The sequence below is a fragment of the Protopterus annectens genome, chromosome 3.part0 (genome assembly GCF_019279795.1).
Source record: "Protopterus annectens isolate FY-2018-M chromosome 3.part0, PAN1.0, whole genome shotgun sequence".
Lineage (NCBI taxonomy): Eukaryota > Metazoa > Chordata > Ceratodontiformes > Protopteridae > Protopterus > Protopterus annectens.
Window position 1 is genome coordinate 162884995 of NC_056731.1, and position 20695 is coordinate 162905689.

The 20695-nt window shown below is 38.1% G+C and overlaps 1 protein-coding gene across 1 annotated transcript in view; it reads right to left on the reverse strand.

Annotated features, from left to right (window-relative positions):
* Positions 1–20695, reverse strand: part of LOC122796791 (dynein axonemal heavy chain 5-like) — a 2204633-nt gene that overhangs the window by 1826835 nt on the left and 357103 nt on the right. The window lies entirely within an intron of this gene.

Genomic DNA, 20695 nt, shown 5'->3' on the forward strand with positions numbered 1-20695 from the left:
ATCTAACTATTTTAAAGATAGTTTTTTCTATCTGCCAGTAAATTAAAATGTAAACAATGAATAATAAAGTTTTAATAGCAACTATCCCTCTTATACACTACTTTTGGAATCTCACCTAAATGTTTACTCAGATCGTGATTCCCAAGAATTACATTATTATTAAAAATTATATCAATGATTCTTCTGATGTCCAGTGAATATCTTATTACAACACCTTTACCTCTGAAACTATTATCACCTTGTTTGGTGACCAGTGTATTATCTCCCATAGCCATTAAAACAGGACCAAATGTAGTCCTCCTGAAGTCCAGTACCTCCTGCCGTAACAAATTAATTAATGCGTTGGTATAAACCCTACCCCCAAAAAACGTTAAGTTAAAATGTTACACTCTTAAAGAACACTGTCTTCTGAAATAAGCCTTCTCAATCTAACAAACAGACTTTCAACTATGTTCGTTTTAATAAACAGGTAAGCACTATTGCAATGTAAATACTTACTGACAAACCAATGTTCCCTATACATTTTTACCTCCACATTGTCTCCAGATCTATAAATTGTTATATCTAAGAGGTAATTCTTTGTCTATACCAGAAGTGATAATGAAATAGCGTTTAATCAACCAACAAACAAAAAAAATAAAGCAAATAAACGCCAAATAGAATGGGTTCCACCAAGAAGAAGCACACAACCAATTGTAAAAAATACCCTTCTTTAATATACAAACAATGATTTAGCGCTTTCATCCACTAACAGCATGGACTTCATCAGTATACCAGACGTGAACAAAAAACTAGCACACTACATAAAAAAAAATGCTTCTACAGAGCCTTTTGTCAAAAAAAATAAATAAATCATCAATAAGTTGTATAGAAAACACAATATTGGTTTTAAAATACTCATTAGACCTCAAAAAGATATCTTCCCATCTTCCCAGAACTAAAGTGGCATAGACAGGCGCCATCAGGGTTCCCATTTCTACACTTTATCTGATGATATATTTCATTCTCAAACATAAAAAAAATATATTTTCCAAAATCATTTCTTGCATACTACAAAGGCAATTGATGTCTTGAACATAGTTGATAGTTTTCTTACTTAAAATTTCCTTATGAATTAAACCCCTTGATCATGTGGAATGCTAGTATATATAGATACTACATCCACAGTAGCCATAAAAAGATGCCATAAAGGAATCAACTATTTTCAAAAAGCCTCAAGAATAAATAATGTGAGATAGAACTAATTTTAAAAATGTCTTCAGTGGCTCATCTAAATAAATCCCAAAGGTTCCATTTTACTTCCCTTGGCTGCCACTATAGGTCTAAAGAGTGATTTTATTTTCTGTTTATGGGTCTTAGGAATCCCAAAGAAATGCCCCAATCTTGGGTTAGGAACCTTTAAGAAATTAAAAGGATCAACAGTAATTAACCCATCATTTAATAAATCCCATAAACCCACATCATATTTTGATAAGCTATATTTAAATTATTCCTGCTTATCAATTTATAACCTGATTCATCAGCCAACACTTTGAACATTTAGCTGTTATATTCTTCCTTGTACATCATCAATATACAATTGCCTTTGTCTGATTTCATAAACCTAACACCATTTAATTAAATCAATTCACTCAATGCTGTGTTTTCATTAATATTTAAATTATAAAAAAGCACTCAAACTTTTCCCTTTTGAATTACCAAAAACATCTTGTTCACGTAAATTTAAAAAAACTTTCGAAGTAGGATGCAATACTAGATTAAATGCAGTTTTCTTCTTAAGTGATTTAGTTAAATATGATCTTACCTTGCCTGTCTCCTTACAAATATTAGTTAAATGTAACTTACATACAAATAATCTAATGTCAATTAAAATTTGTAACAATGAAGCTCTTCTTGATGACATGAGATTTAGCCCAAGATTCCACACACTATAATGAAAATCAGTCACTTTAAAATCTGTAAAAAGTTAATTATTTCTAAAGTTGCATGTGATTCTCTAGTCCCACAGGCAGAGGAACATGGTGGTCACCTTCTTCCATTCTGTATATCTGGACTATCATTCCTTCTCATCCCTCAGGCCCAAATGTTCCAAACATTTTAATTGGGGCCATTCACTGCTATCTAAAAAATTAACATCTCCACCTGAAGGTTTGTCTTAAGGTGGATTAATTGGGAGCACTTTATCATTTGTATTCATTTTCTACCCTCCTACTGTTTTTTGCTGTGAACTGCTTTTGGTAAAAACATAATGTATTTTGTTCCTTCTTCATATTATTTCATGTCCCTCTGTAATTTCTTAGATTTCTTCTCTTTAAAACCAAGTTTGTTCTGTTAAACTCTATCTAAAACTGCTTGGCACTCGGGAATCATTTTAGATTTTGCACTGGAACTTATTTTTTCATGCAATTATCTACCTCATTATCCAGTTCGATAAGTGAAAGTTCATTCTGATCTATAAGAATTTTAATAGCTCCAGTCCAGTTTTGTTGAAGAAATCAACCAGCTCAAGGAAGGCATCACTCTCTTTGTTGATATATTAGGGAACTTAAACAATTGTAAACTTCTAGGCACCCTTTTGTTCATCAAACATTCCTTTAGAAACAAATTAACCCACACTATTACTTTGTACCACCACAGTTTTACTTTAAAGTCTTTCAAAAGAGAACTGAGACATTTAGGTCCCATATTTCCATTACAGATGTTAAGCTCACTGAAAGGATATTCTGGCACATTCAAAAAAATTGCCAATACCTACATCCTCAAATGTTTTATGTTGTATGGCAGCCAAAACACTCTCTCCTTATACCTGAGCATAAAATGCTGAGCTTGCAATCACAGATTGTGTTACTGGACTGTAACTACATCAATTAGTCCACTTTCTTGTTGCTTTTTACTTTCCAAAAAAGTCACAGCCATTTTCTTTACATTATTTAAAGTGGTGAAAACATCTAGAGATATAGTGTGGATAATTAATCCACTGGTATTCAGTGACTCTATATCTGCTTCACCAATCAGCTCCAAACAACAACAAAAAGTCCAACTATGAAACACTTCAAATGGAAAAAATGAGGTAGCCAAGATTTTGTGCTTTAATCCATGACCTTCATCAGAATAAAATTTAACAAACTGACCACCAGTTAAATACCAAACTACTTATATTATATAACACCATTTAACCAATCACAAACTTTTAAAATCCCTTGTAGCTAAAATACTTCTTAAGGATACAGAATCATTAACATCAGGTAGGAAAATAACCCTTAAGTTCAATTGCCGATATAATTATTTTTGTTCCTCTAGCAAATTAAGCTCACTTCCTCATAAATTAACACTTGTTTTTTCAATGACTAAAAAAAATACTTTTTTTTAAAGTTACTACATTATAAACTGAGCTTAACCAGAGTGTTAGTCAAATCTTTTATTATTTTACTCTGATGAGGTTTGTGGATTAAACAATGAAAATGCTCAAGTGTTTTTGGTTATTTGGTGTTCTCTGGTTAAAAGTGCTCAAGTGTTTTTGGTTATTTGGTGTTCTCTGGTTATCTCATATTTTCTATTTGAAGTGTTTGGTAGTTGGACTGTTTTTCTGTGGTTTAGAGATTAAATTAAAAAGTCCTCATCTATTTTAGGGAAGATGGTTCTGTACTAAACTGTGATCTTTGGACAGACTTTACTGAAACAGGGAGTTAACTGTTACCTACAAGACGTTACCTGGTCAAACTATTTGAGTACATAGACATGCCCTTGAGTTTTTGCACAGATTATCTGCAGAGAACAAAGTACAGTGATGCTTCTAATCAAATACATCTATCATCAGTCTAATTAGGAGGTGCTGTAGATTCTCCATTTCCATAGGCTCATAGGTAGTCTTGTTCATAGGTTCAAAGGTAGTTAGTAGGCATGCAATCTTGGAGTATGTATATTTGTCTTATGATAAATAAACCTTCCAAATCCATCATTAGGGTCCATCTCCTCTAATTTTCACCTCAGTCCCATAAATCTGAATTACTGACCTGTTAGAAGTACTCAAAGGTCAACAAATGCTATTGTTGGGATGCTGGCTTTCCATTTTAGCTGGTAGGTATAGTGAGAACTATAATGATAAACAGTGCGGCCACATCACCTTAGTATAACATACAGTGGAAACACTGAACTCAGCAGATATTATGTTACAGAGTTACTAAATCGGGACTATATTACAATGTCAAAATAAAACAAGTTTGAACATTGTAATATTGAACCCTAAAGTCTGAAAGTTGAAAATAGCAAAGCCACGGCACATCTACTTTTTTCCCAGGGAAAAAAAATTGGTAGGCCGTTTTTGGGGTTGTGCTATTTCCTCCACTGTGGTGTGAACTTTGAGTTGGTATATTTAAGTAGGGGGATGTGGGGGCATAAACTCCCATGTTGGAGGATGTGGGGGTGAAGCCCCCCTTCAGTTTAAGTTTAAGGTTATGTTATTTTTTTTTTATCACAGAACAGCAATTTTTTTCCCCTGGGAAAAAAATCGATGTTCTGTGTTTTTGGTTTTGTTGGGTTTCAGACATAAGGGTTCGATATTACAACGACTGACCTTTTGTAAGTTCAACGTTGTGATATAGACCCACTAAATCTAATAGTATAGTGAGATCAGGTTGTTTAGGTACATATGGTTGAAAGGCTTGTAATTATTGTAAATATATTGATGTGAATGCAAACTCTTTCAAGCATCATTCCACAGGAAGACTGCTTCATTTCACTCTATCTGCTAATTGCACCACTACCAATTTAGCTTATTTAGCTAGATGCAATGTTTTCCCATCCCTCTATGTGGGAAAACCAAATTGCTCTTTAAGAGAGTGTATTCATGACCACATATACAGTATTAGAGTGTCTAATAATAAGAATGCCTTGGCTAAGCATGTAACACAACGTGGTAGTTCTCATTATTTTGTGTTCTTAGTTTTACAAGTGATTCATGAAGATGGAATCATGGGCGATTTAGTCAATAGGACTGAAGAGAGTGAACTTAAATGTACAGTTACATTGCAGGCAGATAAAGGCTACAGTTTGAATGATACCATATAATTGAAACCTTATCTTAGATCATGCCCCCTTTTTAGGTAGCCTGCAACTTTTAGGTAGCCTGTAATTTGCTTACTATTTATATATATATGTTATTTGCTATCCTGAATATTTTATTTATTCATATTTATCATGTGGTTATTATGTGATTATTACTGTGATAGATCGGCTTTCTAGATACAGTTCTGTGTCTAATGCTATTTTCATTGGTTTAACTGTGTGTTTGCTTAATGCTGATTGGCTTTCTAGGTATGCCATTTTAATTTGTGTATTTATGAGACTGCTACACGATGACTGGCTTGGGCTAATGCTTCTTTGGCTGAAGCATGCAACTGTAACATGTTGATTGGCTCATTGTTTCTATTTTATGTGAATGAAGACTTTTTAACTTTATGAGGATCTAAGAAAGCGCCATTAGTGGTGTGAAAGCGCTTGTCCTTACTTTATTTTATATGTGCATATGTTTCATAGTTCTTGCTATTAAAATATTTGTTTTTATCATCACCATGCTCCACCTGCTGTGTTTCCATATCACTTCATTTGATTCTGGGGCTGATTTATATTGGATGCAAGGTTCCTTCTCCACCTGACAGTACACTTTTTATCTTTTGCTGCATTTTTGTCTTGAGCCACTGGTGAAAGCATGGTTGAAGGTATTAACATTGAATTAGATTATACACCTAGTTTAGCTGAAACCTCCAAACAGCTTGTGAGTCATGAACGATTCGCACAGATGTTATGTGTTGGTGGTAATCCTCTGTTGCTTCACAACACATCTGGGAACAAGGAAGTGACTGATTGAACAGATTTTGACACTGGAATGTTCTGTTCTGTATTCAAACAATTAGAAGATGGCTTGTTTAGATAGAAGCTCCTGCAATATCAGTGTTTGCACTTTGAGGCATGTATTCACCTTAAAGTAGTGCCAAGATGATTGAGTAGTGTTAAGATGCCAACTTATGGTGTTCTTTATCCGGAACTATTGGTCAGATGGTAGAAGTTAAACTTGGACCTGAGTATGGATTATATGAAGTTACTTATAGATTTCTTTAGACCCACTGATGATACACTGTTGAAGGATGTTAGCTTGTTGTTTCAACAGCTACTGGACAAGTATTACTTTGATATCTTTTGGGCTGCCCTAGATGAACTCTCTCTATGAGAAAGGCTTTTGATGCAGAAAAAGAAGAAACTGCAAAGGGAACTAGCTGATTTCCGGAGGGGTAAATTTTTTCTTGGCCCAAGCCATCAGTTAGCTCTTTGACATCTGTCAATGAGGTGGTTAGAGGTAAGGGGGGTATTTCCACCTCAGCTTGTGTTGCATCCAGTAAAATGGAGGCCCTGACAACTAATGCAAGTCAATGAAAATATTATAAATGCTACCCTGACACCAACTGTTAATAGTATCAATGATACTTCTCAGGCACTTGAAGCAGATCTCCGCTGGAAGATGACTTCTAATATGCTCCCTGGCTCCCAGCAGTTTTCCTCTGCTACCATTGCCAGTCAGGGAACATATAACCAAAGTGAGGTCCCAAAGCAGAGGAAGAAAAAGACAGAAGCAGATATCAGAACAATCATTAGCTCCCAGCATCAAGCAGATATGGAATTCAGTAAAAACACACTAGTATGGAACATCTCTTCTACTGATCTTACACCATAACAAATTTCTCTCTTGGAAAAGGGTCTGTCATTCATGCTAACTAGAACTTTGGATTTTTGTGATGTTATCTTGGATTTGAAATACTTCACAAGGAATGTGATGTTGAAGTTAATGTTTCCAGATGAATCAGAAATGAACATGTTTAAGAAGCCAAGCATGTTTGTACCCTTGTTACACCCTCTTTTAGAGGCTTTCATGAAGCCATGTGAATCAGACCAAGTACATTTATTTAATGGTTCAAAAAAACAAGGTGAATAAGTTTAATAGTTTGAGTAGAGATGAATTCTTAGCGTTGAATGAGTTACAACAGATAGATACCTTGAAGATACATCCAGTTGATAAAGGTGAGGCCATAGTCCTTATGAATCATGATTTTTATGTTGATAGCATGCATAGACTATTGGTGTATGCACTCTGTGATTAACAAGAAGGATGCGGATGTGATTATAATCAAGTTGCATGATGAGCTTCTTGACTGTTTGATGAGTGGCTACATTACTAAAGATTTATATGACTACATAAGGGTTGAGCACCCAGTGGTACCAGTACTTCATGGACTCCCTAAGATACATAAACACCCCACGGTGCCACCAATGAGACCTACTGAGAGAAGAGAGTGAGACCTACTGTGTTGGGAAGGGGCTGGCTTATGGAAACCCTTTCAATTTATTTAGAGAAGATTATTAGACCTGTGCTGGAGACTCCCGTGGTTCTTAAAGATACTAAATGATTTTTGTCATCTTTTCGTAATGGTTGTGAAGAAATGCAACCTTCTCTAGACACAATTTTAGTGATTTTAGATGTGAAATCATTGTTTACAGTGATAGCGAATGATGTTGGTTTGCTTTATGTTACAGAGTTTTACAGAGTTTACATTAGGTAAGATCAGTTTGATATGTCTGTTCATTGAGTTGGTCCTTTCAAATAATGTTTTTCTGTTTGAAGGTGATATTATTTGCAAAAGCTTGGAGTGCCCATGGGTACCTCGTGTGCCAACAGATATGCCAGTTAGGTATTGGTGCACTGGGAGAACAGTAAGGTATTAATGGGTAATGAGTTCTCTGAGCATATTAGGTTTTATAGAAGCTTTGTGGATGATGTCTTTTTATTATGGGCAGGTTCACAAGTTCTCAAGTTTTGTTGAGTTTTTGAATGCTTCCACTCTTTTTGTCTTTCACTATGAATTTTTCAGAATCTGATATTGAATTTTTAGATGTCCATATTTAAAGAACCTCTGATGGTAATTTTGCTTCTATTTTATTTAGAAAAGCTTGTAGAAGGAACCACATATTACACAGATGGAGCATGCATTCCAGATATGTATATCAAAATATAATGAAAGGGCAAAGCATGAGGACTTCACACCTGGATTTTACGGATGATGACCTTGAACATCATCTGTCTGAATTTAAAGAGGACCTCTCATCCAGGGGTTACTCACAGAATACAGTTGATTGTTTTTTAGCTCTGAACAGTATTGATAGGGTTGGGAGAGTGAGACCTTATTTTTCTGTTTCTCAGAATAATGAATTTGATAATACATTGTCTGGTAGCTGCCCTTCTAAAATAGGCGTTTCTCTCTTTTACTCTTCAGATGCTAAAACACATTAAAACACATTTTAAATGTTATTGGAGTATATTATTAGATGGCAATGCATTAAGACAAGTTGTGGTCTCAGAGCCCAAATTCTTTTTTTTTTTAAATAAAAAAACATTGAAATGGATGTTATGTTACAGAGGTACCAAAATTAATGGTGTAGTGAGGTCAAGTAGTTTAGGTACATATGGTTTCAAGGCTTGCAATTATTGTAAATATATTGATGTGAATGCAAACTCTTTCAAGCATCCATCCACAGAAAGACTGTCTCTGCTAATTGCACCACTACCAATTTAGTTTATTTAGCTTGATGCTCTGTTTGTGCATCCTTCTATGGGGGTAAAACAAATAGTTCTTTAAGAGAGTATATTCAGGAACACATATTTAATATTAGAACATCTAATAGTAGGAATGACTTGGCTAAGCATGTAACACAATGTGGTAGTTCTCATCATTTTGTGTTCTTAGTTTTACAAGGGATTCATGAAGATGGAAGGATGGGTGATTTATCCAATAGGACTGAAGAGAGAGAACTTAGATGGATAGTTATTCTGCAGGCAGATAAAGCCTACAGTTTGAATGATACCGTACCATTGAAACCTTATCTTAAATCACGCCCCCTTTTTAGGTCCCCTGCAACTTTTTCGGTGGCCTGCAATTTATTTATTATTTATATATGTTTTTTGCTATCCTAAATGTTTTATTTATTCTTTTTTTATCATGCGGTTATTATGTCATTGTTATTACAATAGATCAGCTTTCTAGATACAGTTCTATGTCTAATGCTGTCTTCATTGGTTTAACTGTGCATTTGCTTAATGCTGACTGGCTTTCTAGGTATGCCATTTTTGATTTGTTAATTTATGAGACTGCTACATGATGATTGGCTTGGTCTAATGCTTCTTTGATTGGCTGAAGCATGCAATTGTAACATGCCAATTGGCTCATTGTTTCTATTTTATGTGAATTAAGTTTTTTTTAACTTTATGAGGCTCTGAGGAAGCACCATTAGTGGCGTGAAAGCACTTGCATTACTTTATTTTATATGCACATATGTTTCATAGTGTCTGCTATTAAAAGATTTGGTTTTATCATCATCGTGCCTCACCTGCTCTGTTTCCATATCACTTCATTTGATTATGGGGCTGATTTATATTGGATGTAAGGTTCCTTCTCCACCTGATGGTATACTTTTTATCTTTTTGCTGCTCTTTTGTATTGTTGCTGTTAGTGTTTCCTAAATATGACCAAGCACTGAGACAATGTCAGGAAGAGAAGATGGTGTCGTCTGACATTTCAGTCACCAGCTGACTGAAACAGAGACACAGGTTTGGGGGCACTGAAAAAACTTTGCATTTTTTAATCTTTATATAATTTTAATCTTTATATAGTTCTTGTTGTGTACAGTTTTTGCACAAAAACTCAAAGTTTGTATTCTTTATTTGAATTAATGTTTACTACTGGCCTACAAATGTTTACAGACAGCAGAACAAAAGTACAGAAGTAATGTACTCCTGAGGTTAAGTCATGGGTAGCATTAATAGGAACACTGTGGAAGATGACTGACTTGTCTTAGATTGGATAAGATTGCTTACTCAGAATGTCCATGAGCTGCCCAGTATGCCTAGAACGCTAAAAGTAATGACATATTTAAAGCAGTCATGCCTTCTGATTGTGGCCCTGCAAGAGGCACAGCTTGATGACCTCAAAAATAGGGCCTACATGTGAAAAGTGTGTCTTCTGCTTTTCCATGTGCTAAGCAAAATGTAGTGATTCTTCTCCCAGCAAGAATGAGTCTTTTTGTGTTAGAAAAAACTCTAATAGTGATAATGATTGTTATGCAGTGATAAAGGAATTTCTGGAAGGAATCATGTTTACAGTTTTCAGCATGTACATCATCCAAACATTGCTTGGATTTAGAGAAATAATGAAGGAATTAGTGGCCTTTCAGGAAGGAATGATAACATATATGAGAGACTGGAATATAATGTATAGTTCTGGAGATGTGGAAGATGGCATTAGGATTGATCAGGTTCTCAGAATGGGGAGATATGTAAGGGGTCTATGTCAGGGTCATAGGATCTATGAATGTCTCTGTAATAACACATTGTGCTCCTTGTTATACCTATAGTAGAAAAAATACTGATAGATCTCTAGAATTGATAAAATATATGTATTTCAACAGAACATATATATCTGGTAGCAAGATTTAATGTGTTTTCGCTAGTGATTTCATATCTTGTTCCCTGTTTGATAATTAGTGAGCTCTTACACTCTACTTCAGAGTACCACTGGAGAGTCTCTATCTATTATTAAATATGGTGACTTTCAAGAAATGGTGTTAGCAATTAGTAATGAATATGATATCTAAGATTAGTAATAAGGAGCTATTCTGTCCACCACCCCCATCGAGGACTGAGAAGAGATAAAAAAAAAAAAGGAAACAGTACAAGGAATGAAGAAGTAATGACAAATCTCTGGAAAAGAAGCAACGAGACTTAAGGAGAAAGAGGAAAAAACTAGAAACCCTTGACAATAACACGAAAACAGTGAAATTAATAAAATTAGATGGGAAATAGATGATATTATCCATAACAAATCTGACTTCTTAAAGGAGTCACTCAAAGCTATTTTCAGTTACAGTTCTCCTGAGTACCAAAAAGCACTGGCAATGTGACTGCAACAACAAATTTCACAAGGAATTATCACAGGATTATGGTTCAGAGCAAGAAATGTTTTAAACAGAGATCTTGTGGTGATAGAGATTTGTAGTGACTGTTATGAACAATTACATACTGCCATGGGTAAATAGAAAAAGAGAAAAGATATTCAGGATTAAGTATGTGACATGGGGATGCCAAGGCTATATAGAGAAAGAAAAAGTGGCAAAAGCACATGCAAATGGTAAAACATCATGGAGTAAATGTTTGTCAATAGAAATCAGGAAATAGAAAAAGAGCCAAAGGGATTATTTGTCAAATGTGTTTAATGAAGTTATTACATGCAAATTGATACCCCAGTTGTGAAAACAAGTAATTGCAGTGGTATTGCCAGAAGAAAGACTGGATCTGCTGTTCTCTGGTCTACAATCTATATATAATATATATAACTTATGTCTTTTAAAGCTGCACATTTAGGTAGATATGCACCTGAGTTGATTGCAAATGATCAATGTAAATGTATATGAGAAATTTGGAGGTTTGATGTTATTGGCTTGAATGTACCTATAAAGAATTAAAAAGTAAAAAGTCATGGGCATTCACAAGCCACATAGCTGAAACAATAGTCTTTAAGAGGTAATTTGCATAAATCCCATGGGCCTCCACTACAGGAGGTTTAAGAGATTACCCAATGAAGACTCTGGCTTGACTGGACCTTTTTTTTGCAGTTTTTGTAGGATGGATGCAGATAATTGATACCATTTTGAAGACAGGGGTTGTTAATGCTCTATACTTGGAACCAATGGTTGCAATGACACATACATCCAGTAAACTGGGGTATTAGATTGGGGTGGAGGAAGGGAAAATACATTTTTGTGTTTGTGGATGATATATTTATGTATTTGACAAGATCTGAGCAGGAATTGAATAATATTTTTGCATACCAATGTTTAGGTCTTTTTTCTAGATATAATATTAATAAAATGTGAGCAGTGGCGATAAACTATATACCATCTGTAAAACTAAAGCACGAGTTTGTTTTTTCTGGGAGGATACTTTTATTAAATATTTCTGAGTTTGGTTAGACATGTCAGTATCAGGTTAGTCATCAAAACATGATGAGTTGATGAAAAGACTGAAAACAGGTATTAGGAGATGGAAATTTATAGGTTTAGACTTAGGACAGTGAGTGCCAATGCTAGATTTCTTGAAATACCCTTGAGCTGACATTCATTTCGGTCTTTTCCAGCAGACATTCCAGTTCATTTCCTGAAGCCATTAAAAAAATAATGTTCGTGGTCACCACACGCAGTAGAAGTGAATCTTCTGTAAGGAAGTGCAAAGGAAAGCAAATGGAATTATAAATGATCGAGTGGAACAGTCAGACTGTGGTAGGTAGAACAACACAATTTAACATTTATCAATACCTGATGAAGCATAGTTAACACTAAACAATCAAAAATAGGTCTTCCAAACATTTCACATTTCTTGAAAGCAGCACATCCAAGAAAATGGAAAAAGAAAAATTAACCGCCGATGTAGAGTTCAGAAGAGACTAAAGTCCCGCACTTAAAACCATTACCAGCGCAAACCTTTCCCAAATCCAGACCTGTGTTACATGATGCAATGCTACCATTATAAGGCACATAATATAAGACATTACACATTTAACCTGAGTGATGTCCACATATATTCAACTTCTCTTTTGCATCTGTATAGGTTTTGAGCTGTGAGGGTGCAAACTTTGAAGTCAAGGTACCTTGTCCTTTAGCAATACTGGTTTGAGTTTAGTTAGAGTTTGTGCTTGTCTTTGAGGGCTAACAAACATGCCACTATAATATAGGTGTGTCATTCATAGGTTCATAGGTTCATAGGTTCATACTAGGCTATCTGCCCAAGGGCATTTATAAGCCTAGCCCATAGTTATGTGGCTTTCGCCACCCCTTTAGTTTGAATAAAAACTATGCCTATCATTTTTCTGTGCCTCTGTCAAGCAGTGACACTGAAGTAATCCCTGGGGTATATCTGCGATCTCCCATCCATTGGTCAAGATTCCTCTTGAACAAGGCCAGCGAGGTGCTCTGCCTCACATGTACCAGGATTTTGTTCCACAGCATAGGGAGTCTCTGGGTGATGAATCTGTCCCTCCAGCACGTTCTATTTATAACCGTGTCAAGGTTTAAGTCTCCGCCCTTGTGGTCCTAAGGGATCTAGTATATTTGATGTGAAGCATATTCATCAAATCTGGGTTTGACATGGCCTTATATCTCAGGCACAGGTCACCTCTGAGCAAGCGGTATGAGACTGAATAAAGCTGGAGTTCTTTCAGTCGGGCAGCATAAGACATATTTTTGAGACCCTTTATCCTTTTGGTGAGGAACTTTTGGGGCCTTTCAAGCTGCATCAGGTGTCTGGTCAGATACATTCCGAACGAGGGATTGTACTCTATCATTGGTCTAATGAGTGATGAGTACAGGGGACGATGACCTCCCTTGATCTAGATGTGAATCCCTTCATGATCAGGTGGGCGATATAGAAGGTTTTCCTAACTACTTTAGCAACATGAGTGTCAAACGAAGACTACTGTCAACTTGGGTCCCCAGATCCCTGATGACTTTTTCTGTGCTCAGTGGATTGTCACCTATATGGTAGCTAGGGGTAACCTTGTTTTTCCCGAAGGGTATGACTATGCATTTTTGGCGTTTAACTTCAGGCCATGGCTCTGGCACCAGTTATCCGCTTCTGTGAGGCCCTTCTGGAGGATATCTGTGTCAGATGTGTTTTCGACTATGGCCCAGTTTGCAGTCATCTGCAAACTTTGTCAGCCATAACCCTCCTGTGTTTGCTTGTACTTCAGAAAAGTAGATGCCGAACAAGAGTGGACCCAGGACTGAGCCCTGTGGGACACCACTTGTGACAGGCTTTGAGTCTGACATGGCTCCAGCAACTCTGACCCTGTGGGTTCTGTCGCTTAGCCAGTTTGCAACCCATCTTGTGATGTATGGGTTTACATTCAAGCTGATGAGTTTTTCGATGATACCTGAGTGGGGTATTGTGTCGAAGGCCTTTGCCAGGTCGAGGTAGGCTGTATGGACTGCCTTTCCTCATCAATGGCCTTGGTGACTGTCTCGAAAAAGTCAACCAAGTTTAAGAGGCAGGATCTGCCTTTGACAAAGCCAAACTGGGTTGGATCCAAAGTCTGCAAGTTCCCTATGTCTTTATTTATGAGTTCCATTATGATCCTCTCCATGGCTTTGCAGATAAGGCTTGTCAAGCTAATGGGGGTAATTTCCAGGGTCTGTGGAGGCACCGCCCTTATGAAGTGGGACCACAGTCGCCGGCGCCACTCCTTGGGTACGTATCCTGAGGTGAGGCTAAGATTAAACAGCTGTCCTAACTGTGGGTTTAATTCCTCATTGAGTTCATGAAGCACACAGCCGGGGACACCATCCAGTCCCATGGATGCTGTGTTTTTGCCTTAGTGAGGGCAGTTCTCACCTGGGCGTTGGAGATGTTTGGGGGCTACAATCCTCTGGAATAGATATCTCTCCTTTTGGGGAGGGGGAGAAGTTCGCACTGAACCTGTCAGCCAGTATGTTAGCAATGTGTGTAGGTTCAGTAATTTTCACATCATTTTGAACTAATTCTGAGCATATCTGGGAGTTTCCTCCTAGGTTTCTAACATAGCTAAAGAAGGCCTTATGATTGTCTTTAGAGTCCTTGGCGATTTTTCTCTCAAAATTTGCCTTGGATGATTTTATGAGAGCTCTTAGTTTTTACTTATAATGATCAAAGGTGTCTTACCTTTCAAGGATTTTGCTCTATCTTGTAGTAGCTTCCTCCTTTTGTTATAGAGCTTGTTTATGGCTGGGGTCCACCAGACTGGACGCTTGCCTTTGGTACAGAGAGTCTTAGTTTTGTTTGGGATTGCCTGATCCATGCAGTCCTGTAGGTGCTGGTAGAAGGCATTTGTAAGTGATTCAGCGGTTTGAGTAATGTTTACCACTGGCTCAGGGGCCTTAAAGGAGACCACACTAGTTTTTAGAAGTGTGAAATCGGCTTTTGAGAAGTTTTTCACTGAGGTCTTTTTGTTTCAGGTGGGGCGGGATGAGGACCTCCAGCGAGATTAGTTTATGATCTGATCTCACCAGTGAGGGTATACTTCGGTGTTGAACATTTTGATCCCATGTTCGTGATGATGAGATCAAGTATGTTTTCACCTCTTGTGGGGATGGTGACTAGTTGTTCCATGGCATTTGAGTTTATGAACTCCAGGAATCTTTGGGTTAGAGTGTTCGGGCTTGAGTAGTGTTCCCAGTCTATATTAGGGTAGTTGAAGTCACCTAGTATGATGGTGTTTGGAGATACATTTATCCCTCCAATGTTTTCAGGAAGGCCATGTGAGGTTCCTGAGTTTGAGAGGGTGGCCTGTAACATGCTACAAATTGCAGAGCAGTCTTGCCTATGGTTAATTGCACCTGGATGGTCTCCGATGCATCGTGCGTTGCCACCAACCTTGAGGTGTGGGTGTCCTTTATGAATATGGACACCCCCCCTCCTTTCTTGGTGTTGTCCGGATTTTGGGGCCGGAACGTATGATATGAGGTGAAACCTGTTAGTGCTGGGGTGCTCTCAGGAGCCTTGAACCAGGTTTCTGTCACAGCACAGACATCGATGTTCTCCATATTGAGAAGGGCCTCGAGTGCGTGCATCTTGAGATTGAGACTTCTGGCATTGAGCAGCATTACCCTTAGTTTTTTCCTTTTTGGTGTTCTAGGGTGGTAGGTTTAGAATTTGAGCCTTGCCTAAAAAGGCACTATGGGGTGGCAAGAGCCTTTGCCAATATCCGAAGCCCAGGGTTACAGGTGCAAGCCGTCCCTTGCGAAGCAGCGTGGCTTGTCCAGCATGTCATCCCAGGCAGACAGACATTGGATCCCCTTTGAATGACACCAGAATTTAAGCCAATTATTAAAGCTGATCATCTTATCACTGTATTGTGGCATCATTCTAGGTGAAGGTAGGATACTGCTCAAGGTCAGGGTCATACCTGCCTGGGCTACATAATCAGAGAGCTCCTCGACGTCCCTTTTCATGTAGTCCAAGGAGGTACGCCTCAGGTCGTTGACACCAGCGTGGACAATGACTGAGTCGTGCTTGTACCTGCTGTTGAGAGACCTGAGTGCTTGCGTTATGTGGCGGATTCTAGCGCCCGACAGGCAGCTTACTGTGACCTTCTCCTTACTCAGTCTGGTGAGCGGGACGCCAGTGTGCCTGACTATGGAATCACCAATGACAAGTGTGTCTGGCATTTTGTTTGGCCTTAAGGGCTGTGACTGTTTGACACTCTGACTGTGTGGTCTATGTGTTGCATGTGTTGGGTCGTGAGGTGGTAGTTGTTTGGGTGTCTGCTTTGGTGGCCTCTGCTGTTTTGGTAAATTTTGACCAGAGCCTCCAGTATGTCTTTGTGTGAGTATGTGTATGATTTGAAGTTGTGATGGTACCATGTGTGACTGGGTATGTATTGTGTGTGGTTGCCTTCTCCTCCTGTCTGGTCTTGCCAGTCCTATGTTGAGAGAGCTCAGCCTCCAGTTTGGCCGTATAGTTGCATCTCTCGCATGTATTTGTGTTTTGTGGGAGAAGGAGAGGATTGTCTGTGTACATGAGGCAATTGTAACATTGCCTCAATATTCCCAGGTTCACCAGTTGAGCTGGAGAGGACACTAGCAACTGATCCCTCGACATACTAGAAGTAGTAGATAAAGAACTTTCAAAGGACTCGGGAAGTGGGTTTTGGGCTGGTGGGGTACTATCTATAATAAGAGTGCTTTATCAAGGTGCAAGTACTGTAGGAGTAAGTGCTAGGCTTTACAGATAGAGAATAGTCTACTTGGGAATCAAGTAGAGATGAACTTTTCAGTTATAGGATATGCTGGTTAGATCAGCAGTACAGTTTAGCGTGTTTTATAGCAGGGGCTGAAGGGAGCTAGGAATTGGCCCAAAACGACCAATGGACTACTAGTTTCTGGCTGAAACTTCACCAAATCGGACAAAAGGCGCTCAGTGCTTCCCACTCCCACTGGTAAGCAAAGAAACTTCCTCCTTCCTAATTAGGCAATGGATCAGTAACAGGAACTAAAACAAAGCCCAGGGATCAGCAACTCTGAAACTGGACTACTCTAGTTCAGTAAAGTGGGAAAACAAGAGATTTTTGTTTTATTACAGAGATAAGGAAAAACAGACAGTAAATGCTATAAATGCTGTAAATCGGCTAGCGCACTTTAGTGTGTAGCCTACAGAAACAATTTGCAACAATTAGTAACTTAAAGTGCAATAAACAGTGTAAAATGCAGAAATCACTTAAAGTAGCAGTAAAACAGGCGAAATGCAGTCGCTAGCTTAATAACAGTGGGAAAGCCACAAAAATACTTATATCTGGTAGAAAGTCACTCTTTAGCTCTCTGCTGCTTGGATCACTCTGCAGGCCACCACGAGGATCTGTGCAGAGTTGGTACAAGCTGGAAAACACGTGTTTAGCGTGTTTTATAGCAGGGGCTGAAAGGAGCTAGGAATTGGCCCAAAACGACCAATAGACTACTAGTTTCTGGCTGAAACTTCACCAATTCGGACAAAAAGGCTGCTCAGTGCTTCCCACTCCCACTGGTAAGCAAAGAAACTTCCCTCCTTCCTAATAAGGCAATGGATCAGTAACAGGAACTAAAAACAAAGCCCAGGGATCAGCAACTCTGAAACTGGACTACTCTAGTTCAGTAAGGTGGGAAAACAAGAGATTTTTTTTTTTTTTTTTTTTTTTTTTACAGAGACAAGGAAAAAAAACAGACAGTAAATGCTATAAATGCTTTTAAGTGGCTAGCACACTTGAGTGTTCCTACTTGAAGATGACATATCGTATGCAGAATTTATTGTACCCTCAGAAATTACATTATTGGCAAGTGAATATTTTGTTGCTTTAAAATACTGTCATTAGCTACAAAATACTATCACAGCTTACAAAGAAAACTGAACGTAGACACAGAATTATTACAAATGAGACATTTTAAATATTGAATACAGTACACTATAAGTAAATACACTTATAAGCCTACATTTTTTATGAAACTGAAGTATTAAGAATGTACTGTAATCATCCTAAACTGATGCCTGCATGAACCCAAGAGTTCTTTCACTGAGCAGATTCGTAGCTCTGATCAATTCATGTTTAAGTGTGTGTGTGTGTGTGTGTGTGTGTGTGTGTGTGTGTGTGTGTGTGTGTGTGTGTGTGTGTGTGTGCGTGTGTGTGTGTGCGCGTGCGTGTGTGTAAATCTACTGAAACAAGAAATGGAGCTGTAAAACTGGCAGAGTTTGAGTTGTAACTTGCACTACCTTTCTATGAGGCAACTGTCACTACCATGCCTGGTGCTGTGGGTGGAGTCTGACTTCCGTTTCTGTTTCACTCCAAACTTGCAGTACCGTACCTTAAGAAGTTTCACTTCAAAAATGCACACATCTTTCTGGATTATATCCTCCTTCAGTGTTATATACAAATCTGCAATAGCCCCTGACTATTTCCAAAATTTAATCTTTCCTCCAATGACCCCTTCTGTATTTTGTCATGTCTACAGAAACACTTCAAAAACAACAAAATGCAATGTTTCCCCCCAAAGTCTCTTTCATGAGTATACCGATGTCTGCACTAGCACTTGGCTGACACCAAAATGAAATGTTTCCCCAATGACCCCATCAGCATTATATTGACAACTGTACATTCACCTGTCTGATTCCAGAATGCAATGTTTCCCCAACTACTCCTTCAGTAGTTTGGCCATGTCTGCCCTCGCACCTGACTATTTCCAAAATCAAATGTTTTCCTCAATGATCTCTTCAGTAGTTTCCCCTCTTTGGACAGTCGCTTCACTGACACAGTAATGAAATGATTCGTTTCATGACCCGTTGAGTATACTATCCATGTCTGAACAAGCACTCGACTGTCTCTAAAATGAAAGATTTTCCTTAAGAACCCTTCAGTAGTATATTAATTTCTGCTCAAGCAACTGACTGACCCCAAAAGTAAACATTTCTCCAATGACCCCTTCAGTAATTTTACATGCATGCACAAACGGTTCACTGACATCAATATGAAACATTTCCCCCAATGACCCCTTCAGTAGTATATCCATGCCTACACAAGCCCCTGACTGACTCCAAAATGAGATGTTTCCCCCAATTACTCTGTCAATAATCTGACCATGTATGCACAAGCAACTTGCTGTCTCCAAAAAGGAGATGTTTCCCCTCAACAACCTCTTCAGTAGTTTGTCCAAGTTTATAGATGCATTCAACTGACTCCAAAATGAAATGTTTCCTGAATCACCCCATCAGCAGTATATCAATGACTGCACAAGCACTTGACTGTCTCCAAAATGAAATGTTTCCTCCAACTAATCCTGCAGTAGTTTGGCCAGGCCTGCACAAGAAACTAACTACCTCCAAAATAAAACATCTCCCTGAATGATCTCTTCAGGTAGTTTGTACAAGAGTGCACAAAAACCTCACTGACACCATAACGAAATGTTTCCTCCTATGACCCATCCAGTAGTATATCCATGTCTAAACAAGCACCTTACTAGCTCCAAAATGAGATGTTTCCCCCAACAACTGCTCTCAGGCCTTTTCTGCAGAAGCACTTCTCCACCATCAACATGAAACGTTTCAGACAAGGACCCCTTCAGTAGTTTATCCATGTCTGTACAAGCACTTGACTGACACCAAAACGAAGTGTTTTACCCACAGACCGTTCAGAAGTATATCTATGCCTTAACATGCACTTGACTTACTCTAAAATAAAACATTTCCCACAATGATCCCTTCAGTACTTTGCCATGTCTGCAAAAATACTTAAAGACAACAAAAGGAAATGTTTCCCCAAATAGTTTGTCAGTAGTATACTGATGTCTGCTCAAGCACTTGACTATCTCCACAAAAAACAGTTCTCCAAATATCTCCAAATACCTCTTCATTAGTACATTCATTTCTGCACGTGGATGCCAAAATGAAACATTTCTCCCCAACAGCCCCTTCAATAGTGTCCCCAAATATACACAGGCACTTGACTGACACAAAATGAAATGTTTTCCCAGTGACCCCATCAGCAGTATATCAATGACTGCACAGGCACATGACTGATTCCAAAATGAGACCTTCCCCCAATTAGTCCTTCAGTAGCCTGGCCATGTCTGCACAAGCAGTAACTGTTTCCAAAGGGTAATGTTTCACCAAAGATATCTTCAGTAATTTTGTAAAGTCTGTACAAGCACTTCACTGACACCAAAATGAAATGTTCCCCCAACAACCCTTTCAGTAGTATATCCATGTCTGCACAAGCACCTGACTATCTCCAAAAGTAAATGTTTCACCCAACAATCTCTTCAAAAGTTTGTCCATGTCCACACAATCACTTCACTGACACCACAATGAAACAATTGTTCTTATGACCTGTTCAGTAGAATACCCATATCTAAACAAGTACTTGACTGTCTCCAAAATGAAAGGTTTCTCCAACAACTTCTTCAGTCGTTTGTCCAAGTCAGAACAAGCAATGGTTGGTATATGTATATATTCATTGTTGTGAAAACAGCCTAAAGTTAAAAGCCATAAAAAAGACATCATGTTGGTATTTTGCAGAAAAATATTGCGCACACTACATATGTTATAAAA